The following is a 17,500-nucleotide window of genomic DNA, read 5'->3' as shown; positions in this document are numbered from 1 at the left end:
GCATGCTCTGTGTAGCACTCCAGACTCTCACAAGCGCTGCTGGTCCATCTGAAGCTTTCTCCTGGAACCAGTACACCAGTGGTGACACGGACGCCTTAAATAGTTTGAAATGCATTTAACAGCTCCCACAGAAGTAAAACTCAAGACCACCGCCCTGATGCTTGAAAAGAAATTAACACCTCTTTGCCAGACCAACCAAGCCGGCTTCCATAATGACCTTTCTGAATAAGCATGGTGTCTTAGGTGAGCTATGCCCCATACTACAGCACACACAAGGGATGTATGATAATATCGGCACAACACTGGTATCGGACGATATAATTCAATTATTAACATTAATTAACATTTCTGCCGATGTTCCTGGATGATAAAGTCTGTGGGAAGCATCATAACAAACCTGTTCAAGTAGGATGAGATTCATACACATTTTCTACAAACAGTAAAAAATAAATGTGGTATATTTTACATCTACTCCAAGTTGAAATAATGGCCTTATTTTTCATGAGTGAATGTCTAAATTTGGTAAAGAATACATTTAGGGTAGAATCAAAGGAAATGCTTGTTCGTGTCTACAAAGATTACAGAGTAATCGGTTTATTGTAAAAAAGGAGAGGCTTGGTGTTCTCTTCAATGAAATAAAAAAATGTGTATATTAGCATCTGCATCAGTAATTGCCAAAATGAGCTTGAAAATATCGGCACGTCGAACATCTGCAAAAATCCAATATGGTGCATCCCTAGCACACATCTCAATTTTACTCATACAATGCACTCTTTTCCGAAGGACTGTCCCTGCAACAGGTAGGCATTCCTATCTAGTCCTATTCCTATCTTGGGCATTGCAATCTACAGTCCCAAACCTCATTGCACTCAGCCATAAGACAGAGGCCGGGAAACAAACATCCTCCACACACACTGAAATTATGCACAGGACAATGGGGAGTACTTGTCAGCAGAAAGGGCCAAGACAAAAGACGCCAACACACAGACTGAGAACGGAGAAATATCTCTCTGCAGAGCAAACTTAGGAAACCAACAGAGCTCTGAGAACTTCCCCTGTCACGCCACAGATACACACACACACCCAGACTAACACGCATACACACGGAAACATACAACAAGTACACACACGCACACACAAACAGACACACATACCCGCACTGAAATGTACACACAACACATCCTCTCTCTCTGTCTCACACATACGGACCTCTTGTCAGCTGTGCTGTATGTCACCATCGACACATAAAAAAACAGTGACTGATACCTACGTCATGAAAGGTATAGCACCCAATATCTGACGGTCAGGAAGAGTTTCCAAGGCGGAGGAAAAAGGGTGTATGAGACAGGTGGTGTCTAAAGATTGACGAGAGAGATGGACTTTGACAGAGTAAATGGCAGACACAGCGTCCATGAGGGGAAGGGAAAGAAAGAAGATGCCTTTAGTGCTTAGGAGGCAGTGGCTTACAGACCAGCAGAGATAGACACCACAGTAAAGACAGATAGTTTCTCAGAACTCGAATACAGTGTCAAAAACACAGACAGACACAGACAGAAAGTCCTGGAGACCAAGACAAGGCAATGCTTAGAAGGTTTAGAGCAGAGGTAGTGTCTTTAGGTAAAGACAGTCAGTCAGTCAGTCAGTCAGACAGACAGATGGATGCATGGACAGACAGACAGCTCCTTAAGCACACTGTTTGAAGCTGTAAGAGACAGATGGTAACTGAAGGGCAGAGAGAGACTCAGGCCAGCAGACCCTGGTGTGTTGACCAACAGAACACACAACACACAACACACACACACACTGACACACAACACACACAGAATGTCATCCAGTAAATCCTCACTCCTTTTTTTGGCACTGTTATGAGCTCCACATCATTTCATCATCTCTTATTCCTCCTACACATCCCTCCGGTCCTCTTGTTTTGGAAGAGGCTCTATCCTTTCTTTCTTCTTTTTCTTCTTTTCTGTCTTCACCATCCATCCATCTATACATTCATCCACCCACCCTCACCTTCGGTCTCGGACTCCTCCGTTGTTTCTTCCTCCTCTCCTTCTCCCTCATCATCGTCATCATCATTGTCACTGCCATTATCCTCATCGTCTTCATCATCTTCATCCTCTTCCTCCACCAACGCTCCTTTAGCACCCCCTCCTGCGGCTCCTGCCCCCGGTGCAGCTGCTGGGGTAAGTGGGCAGTTGGTCCAGCTGGTGGGGTGATCGGCCATGGGTACTGGACACCCCGTGCTGCCCCTCCCTACCCCTCCACTGACCCCACTGCCACTGCTGCTACTACAGGCCCGCGAGGCGCAGCACAGTTGGGCCAGCCACTGGCGGAACAGCCAGGAAGTGCTTCCGGGCCGCGGAGTCACGTCAACGCGCCGCGCTCGCCCTGCTTGGCCTCTTCCACCTGACGTGCGCTCGTACGGTTGCGTCCTCCAGCGCCGTAGCCAACGGTTACGTGTGCCGGCATACGCCCTCCGCACCGACGACGCCAAGTCCATCGTCCCGGCGACGTCTCCTCGGTCAATGAGCTCAGAGGTACTGATGGTGATGGTGGTAGTGGTGAAATCCACCTGGATTGGCCCACTTTGCCCCCGATTGGCCTCTTTCGGCCCAGATTGGCCTTTTTTAACCCGGCTAGTCCAGTTTGGCTGGCATGGGAGAGGAGTATGGTCCCATGTGCTCTCTGTGGCGGACTGGTGTAAAGTGAGCCTTGGAGCTCACTGTGTGGGGCTGAACTCGTCTCTCTGTCTCTCTCTCTCTCTCTCTCTTTTCCACTCCCCACAAGAGCACATGGAGGAGGGCAGAACCAGAGAGAGCAAGAGGGGGGATGGGGTGGGGAAGGAGCAGAGAGAAAGAAGGAGGGAGGGAGGGAGAAAAAGAGAGGAAAGTTGAAAGGAAGAAAAAAGTGAGTTAAAGAATAAAGAAGAGAAGAGTGCAGGAAAGAACGGAGCGCAGGGGAGTTAGGGAGCAGAGGGAGACTGTGAGAGAAGGAAGTAGAGAGTGATAGACAAGAAGAGAGTGGGATGGAAGAACTATGTCGAAGAATGAAGGGTAAACAAGGAGAGAGAGAGTGACAGAGACACAAAAAAGGGAAGAGAGAGGGAGAGAGAAAGGGAGAGCTGAGACAGTGGTGCTGTGGTGGCTGCTGCCTGCTGCACAGCTTCAGAGAAACCGCTGGCTCAGACTTCAACAAGAACCACGAGGAGACTGACGGAGGAGAGTCCAAACACCGCAGAAAGAGAGAGAGAGAGAGAGAGAGAGAGAGAGAGAGAGAAAGGGAAGGGAGAGAGAAAGGGAAGGGAGAGGCAAAGAGAGGCAGAAAACAGAGAGGAAGGAGAGAGAGAGAAAGGGAAATAGAGGGAGGGAGGGTAGCTAGAAACCACTAAACTCTTTGCCCTGCTCTACTTTGCTTTTAATTTATTTTATAAATGTAACGACAAAGTGAAGTTCTGGAGAAGAATGTCTGACACACACACACACGGAGGAAAAGTAGAGGGTGTAGACCTTAGCAAAGTCACTGGGTAAAACTTACCGGAACAGTGTGACTAGAGATCAGAGTTACATATGTACCCACGCACAAACAAACTAACCTACAAAGGAACTTTGTACACAGGCCTCAATCCAACTTGACTCTATGGTAGGAGTGAGACAAGAGCACACACAAGGCTGCTATGAGCACACACACACTCACACAAACACCCACAGGCACAGAGAGAGAGAGAGAGAGAGAGAGAGAGAGAAAGTGAGAGAGAGAGAGAGAGAGAGATGGAGGGAAAGACAGAGTGGTAGGAGGAGTGTGGCACAGCTGGTAGTGTTTAGAGAGAAAGTTGGGAAGGGTGAGAGGCGATATGGGGGACGGGGGGGCGGGGTGCCACGACTGGAGCCTTTTATTTTAGGGGGTGTGGGTTAGGCTGCTGTTGGGTCACAGGTACGGGAACAATCTGCTGAGAAGAGGGAGAGAGACTGATGGAGTGTGTGTGTGTGTGGTGGTGTATGAGTGTGTAACAAAGAGGTGACTGAGCATGTGTGTGTCGGTTGGTGTGTGGGAAAGTGTGTGTGTGCACGCATATACCCACACAGTGTAATAACGACAACCGCAAAGTCCTGTTTCACCAGCGATGTCAGATGCTCAATGTGTCCCTTACACACATCCAAAATACACACCCCTGCCATACACACACACACACAAATATACATATCTACCCAAACACACACGGTCTCTCTATCCCTCCCCCTCCCTCTCTCTCTCCCTCCACAAACAGTGCTGATCCACCTCTGCAAACACCGAGCCACCCCTTCCCATCGCATGCTGTCACTGCTCCTCATCTTATACCCACCGTGCTGATAAGCAAAGCTCTGCCCCAGGTCATCACTGGAGTGTGTGTGTGGGAGTGTGAGTGTGAGTGTGAGTGTGTGTGTGTGTGTGCGTGTGTGCTTGTGTGTGCTTGTGCGTGCATGTGTCGGTGAGTTATGAGTTATCAGGAGAAAGCGAGAGAGAGAGAGAGTTAGAGAGACACACAGAGACAGACAGAGAGAGAGAGAGACAAAGAGAGCGACAGAGAGAGAGAGGGAGAGAGAGAGACACACACAGAAACAGACAGAAAGAGAGAGAGAGAGAGAGAGAGAGAGCTTCAGCTGTCACCATTCAGCATCTTGTCCCCTGGGCAAGCTTTCTCTCCAGTGCTGCTTTGAACTACTGCTGCTGCTGCATGGCTAGAGGGTGTGTGATGAGGAGGCCGGGGGAAGCAGACGAGAAAATTAATGTCATAAATTTAAATAAACGTAGGAAAACAAGTGGTTGTGGCAGCAGTTGGGAACAGTAAACAGCCAAGGCGAGGGCCGATCCAGAAACGCTCACTCTGACTCCCTCTCTTTCCCTCTCTCTCTCTTCCTCTCTTTCCCTCTCTCTCTCTTCCTCTTTTTCCCTCTGTCTCGGCAGTGAAGGCGAAGTCTTGACTGCATTCTGTTAGTCGCGGTTAGCAGGGACAAAAGGGATCCAATTATAGGCCTCCATAAAGAACGCCTGGCATCTCCCTCCGTCTCAGGGTTTTTCCCATTACCGGGCTGCGCTTTGGTGCTGCTGTGCCCCTCCACCTGAGTGACTAGGCAGAGGCCTCCCTCCATCGCACACTCCTATTTACTGCTGCTGGGCTTGGGAGAGTGTGTTCAGTGGGCAGTAGACACTTATGGCTGGTTCACACTACACGATTGTCGGATATTCCTTCACGATTTAACATGTCACATCTCGATCACAGAGCCACGACTTCGGGCTTCGTCTTGGTCGGAAGACTGGCCACACTACAAGATCATGAATGTTTATATCATAGATATGGAGTGCTATGCTCTAGAATCTTTACTTCGCATTGCTCGCGTCATTTAACCTACAGTATGGTTATTCAGTATAGTGTCTGCTAGGCGACATAAAGATACAGATTGTATCTATTGATCCTGAACAGTAAGCCTCTGACTTCACTGTAAATGTAAAGCAACGTTCGCCATGTTAAAAACTTCTCAGCAATGTGCAGATGTAGGTTTGATTTAAATCGTGAAATCATGTAGTGTGAACCGGCCATTAGTGATTGTGTGTCTATGAGTGTGTGTGTTCTATGAACAGGTCCAGAGCATGTGTGTGTGTGTGTGTGTGTGCCTGTGTGTGTGTGTTCCTTGTTAGAAAGGCTCAAGCAACGGTTTTGCGTATGTGTGTTTTCTGTCACAAGTAAGGTACAGTAAGTTGGAAGCCAGACGCAAGCAGTGGTCCTGGACCCGAGTGTCAGCCTATGGAAGACGCCGGAGGCATGGTGCTGCGGGCGCTGTTGGCATGGCGCTGCAGGGGCTGTTGCCTGGCAGACCTGCAGTGTCACCAGGCAGCGGTGCCACTAGGCAGGCGTGTCATGAACTGCGTCTGAGAGAGGCGACCTCAGACATGGCCGCCGATCTGGTCAACAGATGCAGCTCCGACAACAACAACAGCACATAAAAGACAAGGGTGGAGCAAGGGAAGTCTCGAGAAGGAATAAAGAAAAAAAAAAAACGAAAAATGTGTGTGTGTGCGTGTGCGTGTGTGTATGCGTGATAGAGAGAGTGAGAGTAGAGAGAGGGATTGTGAGTGTGTGTTTGTGTAGGGGCATAATGACCATCAGATGACACCAATCTCAGCTAAAGAGCTAAAAACCCAAAGGACTAATACGGACTTGTTTGTTCTTTCATTTTTCACGTAGTCTCAATAAAGACGAAGAATGCCCTGAGAAGAAAGAGAGGAAAAAAGAGAGGGAGAAAACTTTCAAACATATAATCACAGTAACCCCAATGCTCTCTAAGGTCTCAGGAGTCATGGTGACACAACTCATTTTTTTCTCTCTTTTCAGTGTTTTCTTTTGTGTCTTTCTTCTCAGTGCCAATCAGTCTTTCTGGAACAATCCACCTGTATAGAAGGAAAGGTTTTCCTCACCTCTCTGACCTCACACCCACCAGTTGAAAGAGAGAGTGGTGAGTTCCAGCTCAGGTGTGTGAAACTACACACTCTCTTTCCTGGGATTGGCTGGGCCTGTGACATTACATGAAAGGAAATAAATGTCACGTTTGGCATTACCAACCTTAAAATGGCAAAGAACCACAGCCAGAGATCCGAGATAGGAGGCATTTTCTTTTCCATTTACTGATGTGTGTATGTGTGTGTATAACAGTGTGTTAGTGGGCAGGTCAGTGTGTGTGCGTGTGTGTGTGTGTGCATCTGTGTGTTATCTAGTTAAAGACAGCAGTGAATGGCTGGTGGCTTGCTGGGTGGTAAATCGGCATTTGACTGATGTGGTTAACCTGAGAGGTGGGGTTTGAATCAGCCCAGCCACAGGGGGGCGCTGTGGTGCAGCCTTCAAAGCCACAAAAACTGCGCCCACACGCTCTGCACCCGGGAGCTGCATGTGGAGGAGACTATTCTGGGCTTCTGCTCTGAGAGGCAGGGATCATGTGACAGCAGGCAGGTCAGAGTGACACATCCTCACTTCCTGTCTCTCCATCAGCCCTCACATTCCTGTGGCTTTAATTAGGACGCCGCGAAGGTGATGGCCTCATTTCACAAGAAGAAGAAGAAGAAGAGGAAGGCACAAAACCCATCTATTTCCTTCTCTCAAGAAACACATTCACATAAGTATACACTCACTCACACACACTCCCATACACACCCAGACCCACTTATAGAGACACCCACTGCGTGCCTGCCACTGGTGCCATCCAAACACACACACACACACACAAACACACACACACACACACACACACACACACACACACACACACACACACACTCTCTCATACACACCCAGATGCACTTATAGAAAACACCCACTGCGTGCCTGCCATCCACACACACACACACACACACACACACACACACACACACACACACACATGCAAACACACACACACACACACACACACACACACACACACACACACACACACACACACACATACACACACACACACACACACACACACACACACACACACATACACACAAACACACACACACACTCCTTCGACACCACTAAGCAGCTCTAAGCTGGTGCTGCTGACTGTGGTGCTGACGCTATGGGTCTATTCCCATGCAAACAGACTGCAGTCGCACTCCACTCAAACCCATCAAGCCCCTATCAGCGTCTGTGTTCCTGCATGCTCTTCCGATCAGGGCTCCTTCTAATGCATTCTGCTGACACTCGGGCAGGGGCCAGCAAACCTGCCAGCTCCATCCATGACGTCACCAAGAGGTCAAATGGAATAGAGCCCTCTATTAAGTTGCCTCTGCTCTGTGGTTTGAGTGTGCGTGTGTATGTATGTATATATGTGGGTGTGAATGTGCGTGTGTGTGTGTGTGTGTGTGTGTGAATGTGTGTGTGTGTGTGTGTGTGTGTGTGTGTGTGTGTGTGTGTGTGTCAGCTGAGGTGGGCGGCTTTCTGCGAGACTCGAGGGAAGAGGGGGAGGAGAAGGCGCCGAAACATGACGTTCAGAGCGTGGAGCTGAAACCCCACAGAGACAGATGTGACAATCCCTGTGGCAACACTTTTCTGAAAGTCTCTCTCACTCTCACTCTCTCTCTCTCTCTCTCTCTTTATATATGCCTGTTTTATCTATTTGACTTCATTTCTGTATGAATAAATGCCTCTTAGTAAAAAAAAAAAAAGCTTAGTATGAGAGTATGAGAGCTGTCAGAAATGCAGCTTTACCTAAATCCCCAATGAAAGGGCGACAGAGATGAGAGCAGAGAGGAATATGTGAATATGTGATGAGCTCATCACACCAGGTCAATCACACAGGTAGTAACTCTTCCTGACGCTGTTTAGGAACGTGAGGCTTTGCTGTGACGTGAGTGTGTGGAGATTTGATAGAGTTTGTGGGGTAAGTGCTGTTGCTCACTCAGATAGTGTGTCTGGGTATGTGTGTCAATGGCAGACATATAGAGAGCTGAGGAGTTTCTGTTTGTGAGTGAGTGAGTGAGTGAGTGAGTGAGTGAGTGAGTGAGTGAGTGAGTGAGTGAGTGAGTGAGTGAGATAGAGAGAGAGAGAGAGAGAGAGAGAGAGAGAGAGAGATAGAATGCAGCACATGTTGGCTGAAATCTAAATTGAAATTTAGAAACAGATGATGCCAGATATAATCTCCACAATGTCAACAACAAATCTGCAGCCTTAGGTCAAAAAGGTAGATTCCTAAATACACCAACACACACACACACACACACACACATACACACACACACACACACACACTGCTCCATCCCTCTAGTGACACAGAACCCTCATTCACTTTGAACAGGCATCATCTCATAAGGAAAACAGTAATCATCTCCCAGAGGTGTGAGTGGGAGCTAAAGATCCACGTTCTTTAATGACTACAGTTCCACTACACGTGAGCGAGGGAACCGACGCTGTAAGATGGCAATTAAAATACCCTTGACAGCAGCCGTCCTAATGCCGTACTGAGCCCCCGTCCTCCTGAGGGGGTTCCCCTGAGACTCTTCAGCAGAGGCTCTATGAGGAGCAGGAGGAGGAAGGCCTCGAGGGTCCTCTCTCCACACCACACACACACAGGGAGCAAGGTGCAATTATAGAGAGAATGTTGGCGTGTATGTGTGTGTCTAAGCCTGATCGATTGTGTGTGCATATGTGTGTTTGCATGTGTGTGTGTGTGTGTGTGTGTGTGTGTGTGTGTGTGTGTGTGTGTGTGTGTGTGTGTGTGTGTGTGTGTGTGTGTGTGTGTGTACCAGATGTCCACTAAGCTGCTGGTCAGAGAGATGGCTCAGGACCTCGCTCGAGGCTGACCTGCACCTCCAGAGCTCTGCTGCCATAACTCCTCAGGAGGCCAGCGAGGCTGTTCTACCTGGCCGGTCTGTTTGAGGACACCAGTCTGTGCACCACCCACGCTACGCCAAGAGAGTCACCATCATGACCAGGGATATCCAGCTGGCTTGTTGCATCCAGCCAATTAGATATTAGCCAATTAGAGATTAGAGTCATGTCTAGAAGTGACTAAAATGTAAAAACCCTTTGAACCGCTGTGCGCTACACAAATACAGTGTTATTATTATGCAATCTGGGTCTCTGTAACACATATATCAACACATTTACATATGATGAGGCATGTTTCTATAGTAACCGATTTAAAGTATGTTTCCTTTTCCAGTTCAGCTGTATATCAAACGCCCATATTACACAGAGCTTTTCATACTGTTGACACACACACACACAAGTGTGCAACACAAGAGCTTAGCACGTCTACTAAGACTGCATAGGCATACGGATACCTGCACACACACACACACACACACACACGCGCGCGCGCGCTCAGACATACCGGTACTTACACACAGACCTGTCTAAGCCGATCCATAATGAACAAGATCTATGTGAGGGTGTTTGCGTGTGTGTGTGTGTGTGTGTGTGTAGGCTGGAGCTAGCTACTGTCATGCTTACTGTCACTGCTTACTTCCTGTAGCGTGGGAGCGTCACAGAAACAGCGCTGCTCTACAGCAATGTAACACCTCAGGGTTCCGATGGTTGTTCCCATGGCGACCCCTCTCGCCTACCTCCTACGGGAAGTTCCCTTCTGGGAGAACACTCGTGCGGGAAGGGGCCGGATGTCCGGTGAGGAAACACACACACACACACGCACACACACACACACCCCCACACACAGCAAGTAACACGCAGGTACCCACGCAGGCTGCAAAAGTCACCAGAACAAAAGCTACACAGTGTCCTCTAACCATCTACCAGGGTTCTTTAATCTCCAGCAGCCTTTAAAAACCCCAAATACAGAATCTCATCAGAATCTGCCAGACACCGACAGAACAAAACTCCAATATCCAAAGTCCAAATCTGCAAATATACGTCTATAGACAGACATTTAGAGAAACAACAAAAGTGCAAAGGAGAAAGAGTGAGTGAGAGAATAGCAAAAAAGTAGGAGATAAATGGAGAAGAGACTGATGAAGAAAAAGAGAAGAGGGCGCGGAACAGCTTGGCGAGATTCTCACCGATCGGCGACCACACAGAGCTCCTTCGCCATCAGCTCTCTCTGGTCCTTACACACGGAATGGAAGGAGGAACGGCCCAAAAATAAACGAGTGCGGAGAGGCAGATGAATGGAACTCTGCTCTGCTCCGTCTCCACGGCCTCACAGCTACATCAGATCTACAGACTAGTGCTAACAAGGAGGAAGGTGAGATAGAGAGAGGGAGAGAGAGAGAGGAGAGAGAGGAGGGAGGGAGGGAGAGAGAGCGCGAGAGAGAGAGGAGGGAGGGAGGGATAGAGAGAGAGAGGAGGGAGGGAGGGAGGAAAAGAGAGGAGGGAGGGAGGGAGATATGGGGAGTGAGGGAAAGGGGGGAGAGGGAGAGACAGAGATAGAGAGAGAGGGGAGAGGGAGAGAGAAAGATGGGGAGGGAGGGAGGAAGAGGAGGGAGGGAAGGAGGGAGAGAAAGAGAGGAGGGAGGGAGGGATATATGGGGAGTGAGGGAAAGGGGGAGAGGGAGAGAGAGAGATGGGGAGTAAGAGAGAGTAAGATGAAAATGGAGTTTGGCAGTGGAAGAAGAGAAAGAGTGAGAGCAGGAGATGCAAGAAGGAAAAAAAAGACTTGAGAGAGGTTAAGGTAGATGAAAAGATGGTGAGAGAAGGGGAGGGATGGTGAAATAGAGAGATGGAAAGAGGAGGGGAGGGGAAGAGTGCTCAGGTGTCAGCCACCTGGGAGAGGGGAGGAGAAGTCTAACACTAAGCTATTTCAGGCCTATGTGTATGTGTGTGTGTGTGGGGGGGGGAATAGTGTCAGGAAGACAGGGAGTTTGACGGAGAGAGAGAGAGAGAGATAGAGTGTGTGAACGTGGGTGTGAATGGTTGAGAGTGATATCTAAAATGTCTGCTGATTATGTTAGAAACTGTGTGTGTGTGTGTTTTCTGTGTGGATGGCTCCAATGGCAGGTACGCAGATCTCGATGCTGGCTGGTTGCGTTGTCATAGCAACGTGAGGGGGCAGGGGAGAGAGGGAGGGAGAGGGAGGGAGAGAGCGAAAGATGAGAGCGTGCAGTAGGAGGGTGTTATGAGGAAAGAGTAATTTAAGGCCAACTTGTTCTGAGCTCCGTGACTGGTAGCCGACAAAAGGAAAGGAGCAAAAACTGATGACATCTCACTGAGGCAAATCAATACTGGAATGGCTGCTCCTATTATACTCTCTTTCTCTCTCTCTCTCACTATTCCCCTTCTCTCTCTTCTCTCTCTTCAGTTCTTTCAGATTAGATTAGATTCAACTTTATTGCCATTGTGTAGAATACGGGAACAAAGCCAATAAAATGCAGTTAGCATCTAACCAGAAGTGCAAAAATACCGTATTATTCACAGAAAACGTGAATTACTACGTGAAGTACTGCAGCATGTAAATATTTTAAATACGTATATACAGAGGAGAGGTGGACAGAGAAAGAGAAGATAATTGAGAGTGCCAATGACATACTGTATGCGCAGATGGTTATGCACAGTAACATTGGAACGGTGTTGCTGGCTTACATATAAATAGTGCAAATGACATGTTGGTTAAAGTACTGTAAACGGTGCAGACGTGAGTGTTATAATGCTATTAGAGTGGTGGTGTGAAGTTCAGCAGGGTCACAGCCTCCAGGAGTAAAGGCTCCCGGATGGGAGGAGGGTGAGTCCATAACTAGGCTGAGCCTTGTTGATGATGATGATTTGTGTGTGTGTGTGTGTGTGTGTGTGTGTCCTTGATGATGTTTGTCGCCTTGCCCAGGCAGTGCTTGTGAAAAATGTTCTCCATATGCTTATCACTGGGTGCTGGTTAGACAGTTTTGAACACCTGCTGGAGTGCTTTACAGTCTGATGCATAGCATACCATAGTTCTTCTTAACTTGAGCCGTACCACCCCCTCACCCACACACACACACACACAATCCTTCATTTCCTTCAGTTCTTTCAAGGCAGACGAGGTAATTACAAAAAGATTACCTTTTAAAAGGATGGAATGCCAGACTAAGCGCTACTGCTCTCAGTGACCTGTCAGTTAACGGTCACAAAGTAGTGTGTGTGTGTGTGTGTGTGTGTGTGTAACATTGGCAGACTCAGGATCTGAAGGGTTACTGTTAAAGTGGTGAGAAGTGGCAGGTGGATGTGCGCGAGTCTGTGTCCTTGTGTGTGCCAGAGTGCATTGAAAAGGTAGTAATTGAGACTGAATGAATGCAGCCAATAGAATGAGCCAGTCCAGTGACTCAACTGGCCACACATATAAACTTTATTTTCTCCTTCACACACCCACACACACATAGACTTTCTCCCTCCCTCTTTCACACAGCACTTTATCCTTTCTTCCTCTGCTCCTTCTCTCCCCCCCCCTCTCTTTTGTTTTCTGTCTTATCTCTATGTTAGTGTGGTTATTCTGGTTAGATGGCAATGCATAAGTATTATACAGTACAAGGAAGAAATAGGCAAAAGGGGGATTAGAGGCTTTAAGCGGCCATACTAGAAATCAGGAAAATGTCAAGCAAAGTCTCTGTGTTCGAGTGAGTGTGTGTGTGTGTGTGTGTGTGTGTGTGTGTGTGTGTGTGTGTGTGTGTGTGTGTGTGTGTGTGTGTGTGTGTGTGTGTGTGTGTGTTTAAGTGTGGTCATACGTAAAGGTGCCAGTGTGTAAATGTCTATGTCATTTGACTAGGATTTCTATATGACTGAGCCTCACTGTATGTGTCTTTAGTATGTGAGTGTCTGTTTGTCTATGCTGTATTTGTGTGCATGTCTGAGAGTGTCTGAGGATCTGTAAGCTGAAGTAACTATGTGTAAAACTATTTATTTAAAATATTATAAAGACACACGTCTGGTAAGCATTTGTGCATGTGTGTGTGTGTTTGTGTGTGTTTGTGTGTGTGTGTGTGTGTGTGTGTGTGTGTGTGTGTGTGTGTGTGTGTGTGTGTGTGTTTATGTGACATTTAAATGATCTGCAGGCACAGGCTGGTGATTAGTGTAATTGGGTGTCTAAGAGAGCTGGCAGGGTCAGAGGTCCCACTGCTGAGGTTAAAGATTACTGCCGGGTGCGGAGCGGCATTGATCACCACCATCAGAAACAGGAGCGTCGCCTTTACTTCCTGCTGGTTACAGCGGAAGACATTCCCAAAAAAAGGATCCCGCTGAGGGGGAGGTAGGATATCCAATTTTTTAATGGGGAATGGGCAAGTCTCTCAGGGGCTGCACAACAACAGACACTCACACACACACACACACACACACACACACACACACACACACACACACACACACACACACACACACATACACACAATATGTGCATAAAAACAATACGCACACCCTTACATACACTAAAATGCATGAGCCCATTAGTACACGGACACACATTCACAAGAAGGCAAATACAAACACACAGACACATACATCACAAAAATTGAGATACCTCCTGCCACTCACTGCTGTCAATCAGCAGCCCATATCAAAGCCATTCCAACAGCCGGGTTGATTCTGACCTACTAATTAGTTAATGCATTAAGCACATACAGTAGATAACAGACCACACACACACACACACACACACACTAACACACACACTAACACACACACACACACACACACACATACACACACACACACACACACAGAGCTGGGTTTTGGTATTAGCTGTGCAAATGCCCAGAGTGTGATCTATTTTTTTTACCAGAGAGGGAGATAGCCACAAGCCCACCTTAACCTCCTCTGAATATAATTTTCATGAAAGAGCACTGAATCACATGTTTGCCTAGGGCACAAAGTCAGCAAGGACTGCCAATGCGCACACTCTCTCTATCTTTGTGTCTCTCACACACACATCACCAGAGCCATAGACAAATATCACATGAAATGATAATGATAATGATTCTCCAGTGTCAGCCCAGATGTCAGCCAGTAGCCTGACATGTACTGAGCTAACTACAACATGCCCAGCCTGCTCCCCCAAGACCTGCTGAACGTCTGCGTAAATGTCCCCGGAGAGAGAGACTCTTCCTGCAGCCACATCTGTCACATGTGTGCATCAAGCTCAGAGTTAAACACAGTCACAGAGGAAGCCAACGCAAGAAACAGAAAGAAAAAAACCTGGAAAGCATCAGGCAAACGCTGTAGAAGAACATTGCAAGCATGTCACATTAATGTGTGCGTGCGTGCGTGCGTGCGTGCGTGCGTGTGAAAACACGGTGCTGCAGAGCTGACATGTCCTCTGCTGTGAGGCCGATGTTGTGAGAGCACCGGAGCAGAACACTGCTACTGCCTAAAAGAGAACCGAACACGTGTGTGTGTGTGTGTGTGTGTGTGTGTGTGTGTGTGTGTGTGTGTGTGTGTGTGTGTGTGTGTGTGTGTGTGTGTGTGTGTGTGTGTCTGTGTGTCTGTGTGTCTGTGTGTCTGTGTGTGGGTGTCTGTGAGTGTCTGTGTGAGTCTGTGTGTGTGTGTCTGTGTGTGTGTGTGTGTGTGTGTGTGTGTGTGTGTGTCAGAGAGAGAAAAATAAGAGATCAAGATTTTCTAACAATGTGTGGATACCAGACTGAACAAAGATGAGGTCATTTTGTGGTGTGCCTGTGTAACTTCAATCTGCGGGAAATTCTCAACACAAATCCTCATTTCCTAGGGAATTTACAACGTATGACCCCCACGACCCCATTGAACCCTACAACCCCCAGCCCCACCACACACCCACACAACAACAACAACAACAAGCTGACACTGAGCTCACGAGATCCATTCAAAATAAACACAAAAGGCTCTGACCCATATCATTGTTTTAGGAGATCTGACACAATCATGGTTCTAGGTCAGAGATCTGTCGCAATCATTGTTCTAGGATATCTACTAGAGAGCAGGACTATTCTTTTTTTTTTTTAAAGACACACTTCTCCCTTGATGCTGACTTCAAACAAGATAAGAATCAGTTTGCTGTGCTCCGGGAGAGACAAGTACCGGAGGAGAACCGCTCAGAGAACCCACTGAGGGGTTCTGCAATATTCATACAGAATAAATGCTTCTCCAGCTGTTCCCTCTTCCTGCTGCCGTTCCACAGAGAGCAGGAGAGACATGAGAGGAAGGACATGAGCATCGTGTTAGCATGCCCTAGTGGCCATATGGAGACATGCACACGGAGACCTGAAAATCCTCTCAACATTCTCAACTGTGTGCTGGGATTGTGTGTGTGTGTGTGTGTGTGTGTGTGTGTGTGTGTGTGTGTGTGTGTCTTTGTGTGTGTCTGTGTGTGTGTATCTTTGTGTGGGTTTGTTTGTGTGTGTGTGTGTGTGTGTGTGAGAGAGAGAAACAGAGAGAGATCAAATGATTTAATATACATTGAGACTTCTCAGCAGGCCTTGGATATAGCTGTGTGTGTGTGTGTGTGTGTGTGTGTGTGTGTGTGTGTGTGTGTGTGTAAATGTGTGATTGTGAAACTCATTCTATGTGGGAAGCATGCAAGACAAGCAATTCACCCTAAGTTGGTCTGGAATTTGAACTTCAACTACAAAGAGAGCTAGTAGGGGATTGAGATATATTTCAGCTCTGCATAACAAACACAAAAACACTCAACCACACATACACACTCACCCACATGTGACCACACACACAAACACACACACACACTCGCTTAGCAAAAGAAAAGTCAAAAGTTTAGGTTACACTCTTAAGATAGATTTGTCATGTATCTGCTGCTGACACACACATACTCGAGTACGCACACACACTTCAAAACTCGGACACCCTCCCTTCTGTAAGCCTCAGTCACACAGAGAAACACATTGTGTGTAGAAAAATACCTCTCTCACTTCTATGTGCCTTCCATCAAACACGCACACACATACCCGCACACACACACACGCACTCACACACACACACACATACACACGCACACACACACACATGGGAGGACACGGACACAAACACACGCGCACACATACACACACACACACACACACATTCGCTCTCCCTCTCTCTATGCCCTTGTCACTTACGCTGTGGCATTGCTGGGCACCATGCTGGTGAGGCTGGTAGGTGCGTGCCAGTCAAATATTAAAAGCTGGTGGGGGGGCACAGCGGGGGTGGTACTGGAGCCCGCTACCAGGAGCCACACATCACAGGGGCATCATAATGGGCACACAGTGGGAGGCCATGCCATCCTCCAGCATGGGGGAATAACACTCTATGTCCCTACTCTGTCATATCATCTGATCCCAGCGCAGCGAGCCTGCGGAGACGCAGGGAGATGCCAACACCACACGTCTAACAGACACTGAGCTCTGATCAGCCTCATCAACTGTGTCTGGGGTGTAGAACCAGGCTGGAACACATTTATGTAAATAGAATTAGAAATTAGCACATAGAATTCTATTCACAGAAATACGTTCCAGAATTGTTCTAAACCACAATCACAATTAATGAGGCTGATCAGAGCTCAGTGGATCAGTGTGAACAGAATTAGAAGTTTAAAATGCTAATTCTATGAAACACACTTGTATGTATAATGCGTGTGCTAGTTTATTGCCCTACTAAGCAGGATGGCTCATCAGTCTTGGTCAAAATAATAATTCTAGCATATTGCAAAAGTTTTTGTGTGTGTGTGTGTGTATATTTGCGTGCTTGCGTGCTTGCGTGCGTGCGTGCGTGCGTGTGTGTGTGTGAGTGTGAGTGTGAGTGTGAGTGTGAGTGTGAGTGTGAGTGTGAGTGTGAGTGTGAGTGTGAGACTGGTGTGTGTGTGTGTGTGGTGTGTGTATGTGTGTGTGTGTGCGTGTGTGTGTGTGTGTGTGTGAAGCTGGTTAATGTTGTTGTGTTTGGAGATATTTGCTTCTCTTTCGCCTCAGGACAGGCACATGTGTTCAGTGTTGGCTCATGAAATCCCTTATTACTCTCTCTCTCTCTCTCTCTCTCTCTCTCTCTTTCACACACACACACACACACACACACACACACACACACACACACACACACACACACACA

General features: G+C 47.6%; 1 protein-coding gene across 1 annotated transcript in view; it reads right to left on the bottom strand.

The window, feature by feature from the left end:
• tanc2a (tetratricopeptide repeat, ankyrin repeat and coiled-coil containing 2a) overlaps window positions 1-17,500 on the bottom strand; it is a gene marked incomplete at its 5' end in the record, with an annotated part of 90,980 nt that overhangs the window by 43,417 nt on the left and 30,063 nt on the right. The gene's annotated exons all lie outside the window — the stretch shown is intronic.

This window comes from Sprattus sprattus (assembly GCF_963457725.1).
Source record: "Sprattus sprattus genome assembly, chromosome: 18".
Taxonomy (NCBI): domain Eukaryota; kingdom Metazoa; phylum Chordata; class Actinopteri; order Clupeiformes; family Clupeidae; genus Sprattus; species Sprattus sprattus.
This window is presented reverse-complemented; position numbering and strand designations above follow the sequence as displayed.